The 12,321-nt window shown below is 40.1% G+C and overlaps 1 protein-coding gene across 3 annotated transcripts in view; it reads left to right on the top strand.

Annotated features, from left to right (window-relative positions):
- The window catches only part of map3k15 (mitogen-activated protein kinase kinase kinase 15), a 139,665-nt gene that overhangs the window by 87,653 nt on the left and 39,691 nt on the right, over positions 1-12,321 (top strand). The gene's annotated exons all lie outside the window — the stretch shown is intronic.

Here is a 12,321-nt window from a genome sequence, read left to right as displayed (position 1 = left end):
CAGGCTTGGAGCTACGGAGAGACAAATGGATTTAGATGCCCCTGAATGTTACATAAAAGTTATCACAGAGGTAATCAAAAGGAGAAAGATTGGCCTTTTTATCTCAAGGTAGTTGAAATACTAAGTTGAGAAGGTGGCATTTCGACTGAATGGTTCCAGTCTTGAGTATTTCACTCAGTTACACAAAGCACTGAAGGAATGTTTTACCAGTCAACAGGAAATGCATTGGAATTCAGGAGAGAGGTTAAGTTTGCTGGAATCTCAAACCATCTCCAGTGTACAGACTTCTCTCTCTTGAGCTGAGGCATATTTTGGATGTGTGTACGAAACCCTCCGGAGAGAGAGTTACTCTTTACAATATTTGGATGAGGACAATTCAATCAAATTTATGCCATGCATTGTGAGAGTCATCACTGTAATTCACCAATTAAATGGCCAGCTGCCTTGTGTGAAGCCTAAGTGATTCTGTTCCTGCCCCCAATGAAATGGGAAATTCGACCTTGGAGGTGGATCTTGTGCTTTTTGGCTATTTCTGATGTTGGGAAGGCTGTCCAAAATAACAAAACTCTGTATGTCAATATGCTTTCTTACTTTCTTCCTACTGGGCAAGAGTTTGTTTTCAAGGCTAAATTATGGATTTAATCATAATCAACTGACCTGCAAAACAGCAAGGAGGGTGAAGCCTTTTTTACCTTTGTGGACATTGAATAAGATGCAAAATAACAGCAACAAAAATGGGGCTGAAATGATTTGCGTCCAACAACCCAAAAGCATCTTCCTTTGTACTAGGTACTGCAACCATGGACATCAATTTTGCTGAGGCTCCTTGATGCCACACTAGATCAAATGCTACTTTGATGTTAAGGGAAGTTGCTGTCCCTGGAATTCAACTCTTTGGTGTATGTTTAGATGAAGTCTATAGTGAGATCAGGAGCTAAGTAGCCTTAGCAGAATCCAAGCTATGCATCTTTAAGTAGATTATTGGAGAGTAAGTGTCAAACTGTACTTGAAGTCTTCTGTCTCTTGGCTGATAATTGCGAGTGAACTGACATCATATCCTGGATTGGAGCTGCCCTGCTGTTTGTGGACAGGACATATTTTCCACATTGTCAGGAATTTGTACTATATTCTGTGCATTATCCAGCAGTGAGGATCAAAGCTTGCAGGACAAACAGGTCATTTAGCAAACATTGTGGTAATAATAGTGCCGTGATACTGCATCAAATGCTCAGAATTCCCTATTAGCTGGAAGGTTTAGTTTGGCATCGCACTGAACCAATGTAAAAATCCAATGAAACAGTCTCTCTCTCTCCTCCATTGACATAAATCATGTGTAGCTTTTCTGTTCCTGTCTCCAACACTGCCATGTGCTACAATCACTGAGGCTTTGGTGGTGATTGGCACAAGTTCTTCAGCTCCCTGCTCTGACAACTGACATACTCATGGTCAATAACTCTGGGAGGTGAAACTCATGGGGGCCTCAGCAGAGACTGCTGTACCTGCGCAGAGATAGACATTGGCCATTGACACACAAGGCAACATGCCAGCTATTGATTGAGGGGTTGATGGTGAGGTACGGATTGCAATGGGTTTCACCTGATGAAGGGGCAGCGCTCTGAAAGCTTGTGATTTCAAATAAACCTATTGGACTATAACCTGGTGTCATGTGACTTCTGACTTTGTCCACCCCAGTCCACCAGCGGCACCTCCACATCATTAGTCAAACAGAGCAGGGACTAAAAATAACAGCACTGCAGAATATGCCACTACTGTCTGCTCATGCTCAGTCTTCAGAACTGAGTCAGCAGGTGAAAACCCAACAAATTGTCCACTGGACCTACTGTTGTGCGAGCTGATGTGTGATAATCTACCCTCAGAATGAATCACCTCCATTGAATACAAATCAAACAAAACCACAGTGGGGAAGATGTCAGCCTGGCTCACATCATCATGGGAGAGTCTGCATGTCAGATTCCTGGCAGTAGGAAAATTTCTAGTTACAGCTGGTTTCGCCAACAGAGCGAGTGTGGATTGTAGCTAATGGACAGCCTCTTTTTTTGTTCTGTGGGCGGTTTAACTTACTATTGACTTGGAAAAAAACATTTGGGCACAGTGTAAAGCCGGCTGAAATTAACAATAAGTTGGCTTTAAATTAACAGAGAAGATCAATTTCATCATACTTCAATCCATCCCTCCCCAGAGGTAGTATGGAGAGTGTACGGAGACTGAGGGAATACTATAGGGAAATCAAGGGTGTAATCTGTTGTGTAAAACAACAATGCAAGTTGACATCAGACTTAAGGGTAAAGTTTTGTTTTAGTTACTAAGCAGAAGCATTGAAGCACTTATCTATTAATCCAGGTGATCTAAAGAAAAATGTAAATTTCTCAGATAGAAAATCTATATATTAGTTTAATGAAAATGGTTAACTATAGATTTACTGGTAAATTATTTCAGCATCATCTATGCGAATTAATAAATCTCTGTCATTCAACTTCTTCAGCAAAATCATCGATGATATTGGCAAATCCTGCTGAAAAAATGCATCAGCCACAAAAAATGTCAGCAGTTAACCTAAAACTTTGCCTTGGGGTGATAGTTGGAAAAACGGATCTGATTGAAATAATTTCTTCCTTAACATTTGGTGTGAGAGCTGGCACGTGAGAATGTTCCATTGCTCAACATTGATACTTTCATTTTGATGAACAATGGAAAAGATCACTAAAAATACATGATTTGAAAGAGCTGGTTTTGGACTAGGTTGGACAAAGTTAAAAATCATACAACACCAGGTTATAGTCCAAGAGGTTTATTTGGAAGGACTAGCTTTCGGAGGTGCTGCTTCATCAGGTGGTTGTGGACCAGGATATAGTGTGGAGCAGTTCACAACCACCTTCCAAGTAAACCTGTTGGACTATAACCTGGTGTTGCCTGATTTTTAACTAAAAATACAGGAAGAGTGTTATTCAAGGCATTCACTTAGTCCTTTGAGAGAGGGACACTGATATACTATGTAAACTTTGATCTTATGGATTTCAGCATTACCAGAAGCACTTAATCAGCTGGAAGCCCATTGTCAGTTTACTTTATTGACTGTTGCAAACAGACAGGAATGAAATTTGTCATCATTTTATCAGTATGTTGATACCAAGTTCTAATTAACTTTGATTCTTGTTAAATTCCTCTGCCACACACAGAATTAGCATGCTGTGAAGTTATCCAATTCCAGAAGGAATTGTCTGAGTGGGTTTTAGTTCAATCACATGTTACTATTCTGCTATTACTTTCCATTGCTCAGCCTAATATAGTTCCCACCTGCCTTGTTTCATCCTTCCTCTCCCTCTCATTCTGTCAACATCTGTCACATTCCTGCTGCTTTAAAAAAAGGAAAACATAATCCTAAATAACTCCCAATCATGGCAATGAGATAAGTTTCAATGCTAGTATTTATTGTATAGAGGAACCTTGATTATCTAGCATTTGATTAACTGCATTTCAGATTATCCAAACAAGATTGCAAGATCCCGATGCTTGGCTAATTGTTAACCAGCATTCAATTAACGAAACAAAATACTCCCCACCTGTGTCCTTTGGATAATTGAGGTACCTCTGTAATGTGAAAATGTTACTGAACGAGTAGCAAACTTCAGCTGTAGAGTCATAGATTCATAGAGCGTGGAAACAGACTCTTAAGTCCAACCAGTCCACGCTGATCATGTTACCAAACTAAACTAGTCCCGCCTCCTTGCATTTTGCCCATATCCCTCCAAACTTTTCCTGTTTATGTACTTATTCAAATGTCGTTTAAGTGTGTTGCAGTACCTACATCCATCACTTCTTGTGGCAGTTCATTCCACACTAACCACTCTGTGTGATAAAGTGCTCTCCCTCATGTCCTTTTTAAATTTTTTCCCTCTCACCTTAAAAGCACACCCCCTTGTTTTGAAGTCTGCAACCTTAGGGAACAAACCTTTGCTATTCACCTTATCTATGCCCCTCATGATGTTATAAACTTTTATAAGGTTGCCTCTCAACCTCCTACACTCGAGTGAAAAAAGTTCCAACCTGCCCAGCCTAGTTTTATAATTCAAACCCTCTAGTCCCAATAACATCCTGGTAAATCTTTTCTGAACCTTCTGCACTTTAGTAATGTCCTTCCTATAACAGGGCAACCAGAACTGTGCACAGTACTCCAGAAGAGACGTCACCAACATCCTGCATAACCTCAACATGATACCCCAATACCTATACTCAGAGGTTTGAGCATTGAAAGCAAGTGTGCGGAACACCTTTTTAACCACCTTGTCTAGCTGTGACACAACTTTCAAAGAATTATGTGCCTGGAAGTTGTTTAGGTTTACAAGGGATGTAGGAAGTATTTTCATGTCATTGACATTTGCAGCTGTTACCTTCTGGATCACTGATGCCTTCATAGCTTTACAGTCTCTAATTCTGGGAGGGCCTCCAAGAAAATGTTAGCTCTAGAAAGTTACTTACAGACGAGTTGAAATTGTGACTTGCATTGTGTACGGTCTCCACATCAACCCTTAGCCTTTTTCCAAGTTTATTTAGAAAGGATGCATTAGTTTGAGTCTTCAATCAGTGACTAATCTGAAATAATCATGGGTTGGCCAAAGAGACACACACCAAACCGATTGGAGGAGAAATTTGTGGGATGTATTAAAACAGAGGGAAGGGCAATGTTGTCAAGAAACTTTAACCTGGGCATTGAAAAGAATGCAAGGAGTGATTTTAATTTATAAAACACCTGCATGAGCCCAGAATGTCAAAGAAGGACTTGATGGCCCATGAAGTATTCTCAAGCAAAGTCGCTGTTGTAATATCGGAAACATGGCTAAAAAGCAATAACCTATGTGGTTTTCACCATGTTTTTCATATTGCATCAGTCTCCCATTTATTGGTATCTGCATTTAAAGCATGTCAAATACTAGGCTGAACTATTGCCCTGAATGTAATAATGAGTGCGCCACTTCCACTATTAATGACAGGTCATTGAATTTCAACACAAGTCAGTTGTTGGGTTAGCATTTAAGATGTGTGGTAAACATCCTGGGCAGAAGTTTCTTTGCCTGGGTGTTGATAACTGAAAACATATGGCTCAGTTACACTAGCACTGTTTTTGCTCTAGTCCTGTATAAGTAAGGTTCCATGACTGCTACATTGAAGAATGTGATGGATGAACTCCAACTGTCGCATGCACCTTCTCCAAACAGTGAGCTCAGAATTTACATGCCTAGATGTGTCTAATTCTATCCTGTTCTGACCAGGTTGGAAGAGGGATTTACCTCCACACTTTTTAACTCCTGTCAATCAGTAACAACAAATATTTTTAATTCTATATAGCATGTAGCTATATAAAACACAATTAAAGTGCAGTTAAATAGATAAAATTAATGAAAAAAGTAGTAGGTAATTGAAAAAAAGAAAGATTTTTAATATCTGTTAACCCAAGGAAAACAAAACAAAAACACACAGACAGACACAGCCACACACAGACAGACACAGCCACACACAGACACACACAGCCACACACAGACAGACACAGCCACACACAGATACACATAGCCACACACAGATACACATAGCCACACACAGACAGACACAGCCACACACAGATACACATAGCCACACACAGACAGACACAGCCACACACAGACAGACACAGCCACCCACAGATACACATAGCCACACACAGACAGACACAGCCACACACAGACAGACACAGCCACACACAGACAGACACAGCCATCCACAGACAGACACAGCCACCCACAGACAGACACAGCCACACACAGACAGACACAGCCACCCACAGATACACATAGCCACACACAGACAGACACAGCCACACACAGACAGACACAGCCACACACAGATACACATAGCCACACACAGACAGACACAGCCACCTACAGACAGACATACACACGCAGAGTAATAAATTTAAAAAGGAAGAATAAAGGTAATGCAGTTCAAAAGTTGTCTTGAAGTATTGAGATGTTAGATTTTCAACCTGAAACCACCAATGCCTAGTTGTCGCAATGTATCTTCAACACCAGCAAAGTGGCAAAATTGATTTAAAGTCATATAAAGAATGGCCAGGGATTGAAATTGCTAACTTCCACAACAATGAGGAACAAACTGTGGCATTCTCACATTTTATTAAATTGAGTATCCAAAAAATTGAACAAAAAGGATCCTTTATACATTAACTGAACAAAACTTCGATGTTGTGGCCATTACGGAGACATAGATAGAACAGGGACAGGAATGGCTGTTGCAGGTTCCGAAATTCAGATGTTTCAGTAAGAACAGAGAAGATGGTAAAAGAGGGGGAGGTGTGGCATTGTTGATCAGGGACAATATTACAGTTGTAGAAAGGATGTTTGGGGACTCGTTAACTGAGGTAGTATGGGCTGAGGTTAGAAACAGGAAAGGAGAAGTCACCATGCTGGGAGTTTTCTATAGGAGTGAGAGAGGCAGGGTAGTTGTCATGGGGGACTTCAACTTTCCAAATATTGACTGGGATCACTACAGTACGGGTACTATAGATGGGTCAGTTTTTGTCCAGTGTGTGCAGGAGGGCTTCCTGACACAGTATGTAGACAGGCCTACAAGGGGCGAAGCCACTTCAGATATAGTACTGGGTAACGAGCCTGGCCAGGTGTTAGATTTGGAAGTAGGTGAGCACTTTGAAGACAGTGATCACAATTCTGTCAGGTTTACTTTAGTGATGGAAAGGGATAGGTGTACTCCACTGAGCAAGAGTTTCAGCTGGGGGAAGGGAAATTACGATGCAATTAGGAAAGATTTAGGAAGCGTAGAATGGGGAAGGAAACTGCAAGAGATGAGCACATTAAAACTGTGGAGCTTATTCAAGGAAAAGCTCCTGTGTGTCCTAGATAAGTATGTACCTGTCAGACAGGGAGGAAGATATAGAATGCATGAGCTGTGGTTTACTAAGGAAGTGGAATCCCTGGTCAAGAAGAAGAAGAAGGCTTATGTTAAGACAAAATGTGAAAACTCAGTTAGGGTGCTTGAGTGTTACAAGGAAGTCAGGAAAGTCCTAAAAAAAAAAGCACAGAAGAGCCAGGAGGAGACATGAGAAGTTGTTGGTGGATAGGATCAGGGTTAACCCTAAGGCTTTCCATAGGTATGTCAGGAATAAAAGAATGACGAGAGTTAAATTAGAGCCAATCAAGGATAATAGTGGGAAGTTGTGTGTGGAGTCAGAGGAAATAGGGGAAGCACTAAATAAATATTTTTCAACAGTGTTCACTATAGCAAATGAAAATGTTGGCGAGGAAGATACAGAGATACTTGCATCTAGACTAGAACAGACTGAGGTTCACAAGGAAGAGGTATTAGAAATACTGCAGAGTGTGAAAATAAACAAGTCCCCTGGGCCGGATGGGATCTATCCTAGGATCCTCTGGGAAGCAAGGGAAGAGATTGCTGAGCCTTTGGCATTGATCTTCAAATCATCATTGTCTACAGGAATAGTGCCTAAGGACTGGAGGGTAACAAATGTGGTTCCCTTGTTCAAAAAAGGTAGTAGAGACAACCCTGGTAATTACAGACCAGTGAGTCTCACTTCAGTTGTTGGTAAAGTGTTGGAAAAGGTTATAAGAGAGAGGATTTATAACCATCTAGAAAAGAATAATCTGATAGGGACAGTCAGCATGGTTTTGTGAAGGGTAGGTCGTGCCTAACGAATCTTATTGAGTTTTTTGACAAAGTGACCAAACAGGTAGATGAGAGTAAACACGTTGATGTGGTGTATATGGATTTCAGCAAGGTGTTCGAGAAGGTTCCCCTCAGTAGGCTATTATAAAAAACATGGAGGAATGGAATTGTGGGAGACATAGCAGTTTGGATCAGTAAATGCCTTGCTGAAAGAAGACAGAGGGTTGTAGTTGATGGAACATGTTCATCTTGGTGTCCAGTTACTAGTGGCGTACTGCAAGGGTCGGTGTTGGGTCCACTGCTGTTCGTCATTTTTATAAATGACCTGGATGAGGGCTTAGAAGGGTAGGTTAGTAAATTTGCAGATGACACTAAGGTCGGTGGAGTTGTGGATAGTGACGAAGGATGTAGTAGGTTGCAGAGAGACATAGATAGGATGCAGAGCTGGGCTGAGAAGTGGCAAATGAAGTTTAATGTGGACAAGTGTGAGGTGATACATTTTGGCCGGAGTAATCCGAATGCAAAGTACTGGGCTAATGGTAAGTTTCTTGGGAGTTCAGATGAGCAGAGAGATCTCGGTGTCCATGTACACAGATTCCTGAAAGTTGCCACCCAGATTGACAGGGTTGTTAAGTAGGCATACAATGTTTTGGCCTTTATTAATAGAAGGATTGAGTTCCGGAACCAGGACATTATGCTGCAGCTGTACAAAGCTCTGGTATGGCCACACTTGGAGTATTGTGTACAGTTCTGGTCACCGCATTATAAGAAGGATGCAGAGGAGATTACTAGGATGTTGCCTGGTATGGAAGGAATCTAGGAGAAATTGAGGACTGCAGATGCTGGAGACTAGAGTTGAAAAGTGTAGTGTTGGAAAAGCACAGCAGGCCAGGCAGCACCTGAGGAGCAGGAGAATCGACGTTTTGGGCATAGAAGGAATGTCTTACAAGGAAAGGCTGAGGGCATTGAGGCTGTTCTCATTAGCGAGAAGAAGGTTGGGAGGTGACTTAATAGAGACATAAAAGATAATCGGGGGTTGGATAGGGTGGACAGGGAGAGCCTTTTTCCAAGTATAGGGACGGCAAACACAAGGGACACAACTTTAAATTGAGGGGAGATAGGTATAAGACAGATGTCAGAGGTAGTTTCTTTACTCAGACAGTAGTAAAGATATGGAATGCTTTGCCTGCAACGGTAGTAGATTTGCCAAGTTTAAGTGCATTTAAGTTGTCATTGGACAGGCAAATGGACATGCATGGAATAGTATAAGTGGGATGGGGTTCAGATTAGTATGACAGGGCGGTGCAACATCGAGGGCCGAAGGGCCTGTACTGCGCTGTAATGTTCTATGTTCTATAAAACTCAATTCAGTTCCAAGGTTTGTTTCAGTGCTAACAATAGAATGTAGCTCCTATTGTTTGATGTGGATTGGTGAGACTTCTATTTTGTTTTCTGCTATACAGTAATTTGTTCCATGAATGAACTCTGTTTTGTCTTGCAGAAATCCAATCAATCCAAGGCCTTTTGCCTCAAAGAAATAACTACTACAATTTTATGCAAACTAGCTTAATAGTTTGATAGAAGTTTGTTAGTTTGGGCAAACAGAAAATATAAAATTTGCTTTTTAACCTGCTGTCCTTTAGATTACAGGATTGGATATTGCATTTCTGAAAAATCACACTATTCTATTAAGGTTTCATTATAATAATAGCTTGCAGTTAGAGAGTACTTTTAACATGATGGGAAGGCCTTGAGATGTTAGGACAGAAGAGCAAAAGCGTGTTCAAAGTGATAGGTTTTAAGGAGTGGCTTACAGGTGGAGAGAAAGTTATTGATTTTGAAAAGTCCAGGGTTTATGGACAAGGTAGATGAATGCACGGCAGTCTATGGAATAATACGTTTCGAGATGTGCGGGAAGCTAGAATTAGAAAACTCCATAAATCTCAAAGAACTGTATGTCAAACAAAAGAGCTTTGAAACCCCTATGACAGATTTCATTCCACTATGTTTACAATTGTCTGTAAAATGGATGTTCTCCGTAGCTGTGAATGTTTTACCTGCCGTTAACTAAGTGCTCCTGGTAATCCAGAAATGTATAAGATCAAAGTATAAGTGGTTTATGAATGCCAGCAACACCACCCCCACCCCTCCCTCCCCCCCCCCACACTAGCCTTCCCAAAGCCTAATAAATGTCTTGAATAACACACACGCTGTATTTTTGGTGATCTTTTCCTTTATTGATTAAAATGATCATATCGTGTTAGGAACACTTTTATATGCCAAATATCACAGCAGACATTAAGGAAGGATACCTTTTTCAGCTAATCACAACACTGCCAAATTATTAGGTTAACTACTCACATTTTTCTGATTGATACATTTTCATGTATAAGCAAGAGTTGTCAATATTTATTGATTTTGCTGCAGAATTTTAGTGAGCCCACTTTTGGAATATTGTGCACAATTCTGGTTACCCTTCTATTGGAAGGACATTGTTAAAATTGAGAGGGTACAAAAACATTTACAAGAATGTTGCCAGGACTGGAGGGTTTGAGCTATAGGGAGAGGCTGAATAGGCTGGGTCTGTTCTTCCTGTAGCAGTAGAGGTTGAGGAATGATCTCATAGAGGTTTATAAAATCATGAGCAACATGCATAGGGTGAATAGCCAAGGCCTTTTTCACAGGATAGGGGAGTCCAAAACTTGAGGGCAAAGGTTTCAGGTGAGAGGGAAAAGATCTTAAAAAGAACCTGCGGGGTAACTTTTTCATGCAGAGGGTGGTGCATGTATGGAATGAGCTGCCAGGGGAATTGGTGGAAGCTGGTACAATTACAACATGTAAAAGTCATTTGGATGGGTATATGCATGGGAAGGGTTTAGAGGGATATGGGCCAAATGCTGGCAAATGGGACGAGTTAGATTAGGATATCTGGTCGGCACAGACAAATTGGACCAAAGGCTCTGTTTCCATATTCTCTGATTCTATAACTTGACAGTGAGGGAGATATTATTATGCAAAGATAATGCTGAAGTAATCTACTACTTAATCTGTGTTTAATTTTTTTTGTTAAAATGAATGCATAAACTGTATGCCAATGTCTGATGTTTACATTTTCCTTAAAGTCTGACAATTCAGATCCCAGACTGAAATTTAGTTTGATAGATCATAATTTGAGTTGTTTTGGTTTTAATGATGTAAACTTTCATTGAAACATTAACACACAATGCCACAGATTTTGTCTTAACAATAAAAAAAATTATAAACAAAAATAAATATATAGACAAACCAATCTATTTACTTAAGACACAAAATGAAGCATTTTTAAACATATGCTAATAGTATCCCACTAATTCCAAAGCACACTTTCATAGATAATGAAAGCATCCTTTGTATAATACCCGGAAGCATCCATTGTACACTACTCACATCCTTTCACCAAAACCTCAATAGGTTAAACTTAACTGTAGCTTTAACTCCCAGTCTGGAATCAGAGAGCTGTTTTTTGAGGCTATTTTACTTCTGAACTTAAAAGTACTTAACTTCAAATGACCTCTTCAGGGCTTTGCAAACACATTTGATCTAGAGCTATTAATAGTTTTTTAACCTAAGGTCCGCTCAAGTTAACATGTACAACTATATTTTCCCTTTCTCAGCAGCAACTTTACAGAGCTGCCCAAAACTGAGAAGTAAAATTGAAACAGATATTTCCCCTAAGCCTATATTAAATCAATGTCTTGAAATTTCTGACTGTAACCTTGAGGCACAGATGTTCATCTTGCTAGATTGCAAACTTTCTCAAGTTAAATAAAAACCTATTTGTTCTGAAAACTAGCCCTCAAAACTTTTTTATTTAAAAATGACCATGGCTACAGAGACATTCACAAGGTAATTATTAATTCCTTCAGACACACTGGAAAACCTATGTGTCACAACTTTCAAAACTTCAGACTTTCCTAACAGGGTTTAGTTGTTGAATATTGGTCTGTTCCCACTAACTTTGATGTGTAAAGCATTAAAAGGAAGTTTCCTGACATTTCTATCATGTGATTATTCATTCTGAGAGCTTATACCAATCAGGAAAAATTCAGTATACCCAGGTTGTTTTATTGAGGAAAAGGTGGAGATTGAAGGGTGATCTGAAAGAGATCTTTAAGATAATGAATGTGTAGGATAAGCGCATAGGAACAGGAGTAGGTCATTCAGCCTCTTGAGACTGTTCCACCATTCCATGTGATCATGGCTGATCAGTGGCTTCACTCCATAGGCCTGCCTTTAGCTCATGTCTCTTAATCTCCTTGCTTAACAAAATGCTACCCATCTTAGACTTAAAACAAATGACTAAACCACATCCACCGCAGTTTATGGAAGAGAGTTCCAAACGTAAATCACCCTTTGTGTGTAGAAGTGGTTTCTGACATCTCTCCTGAATGGTCTGGCCCTAATTCTCAGCCTATGCATCTGTTTCTAAAATCCCTAACCAATGCAAATTGTTTATCTACTCTGTCTTTTCCTGTGAGTATCTTGAAGATGTCTTTTGTGACTTTGATCAGATCACCCCTTAACTTTTGAAATTCTGGAGAAAGCAGGCCTAATTTGTACAATTTCTCCTCTAAA

This window comes from Hemiscyllium ocellatum, chromosome 12 (assembly GCF_020745735.1).
Source record: "Hemiscyllium ocellatum isolate sHemOce1 chromosome 12, sHemOce1.pat.X.cur, whole genome shotgun sequence".
Lineage (NCBI taxonomy): Eukaryota > Metazoa > Chordata > Chondrichthyes > Orectolobiformes > Hemiscylliidae > Hemiscyllium > Hemiscyllium ocellatum.
This window is presented reverse-complemented; position numbering and strand designations above follow the sequence as displayed.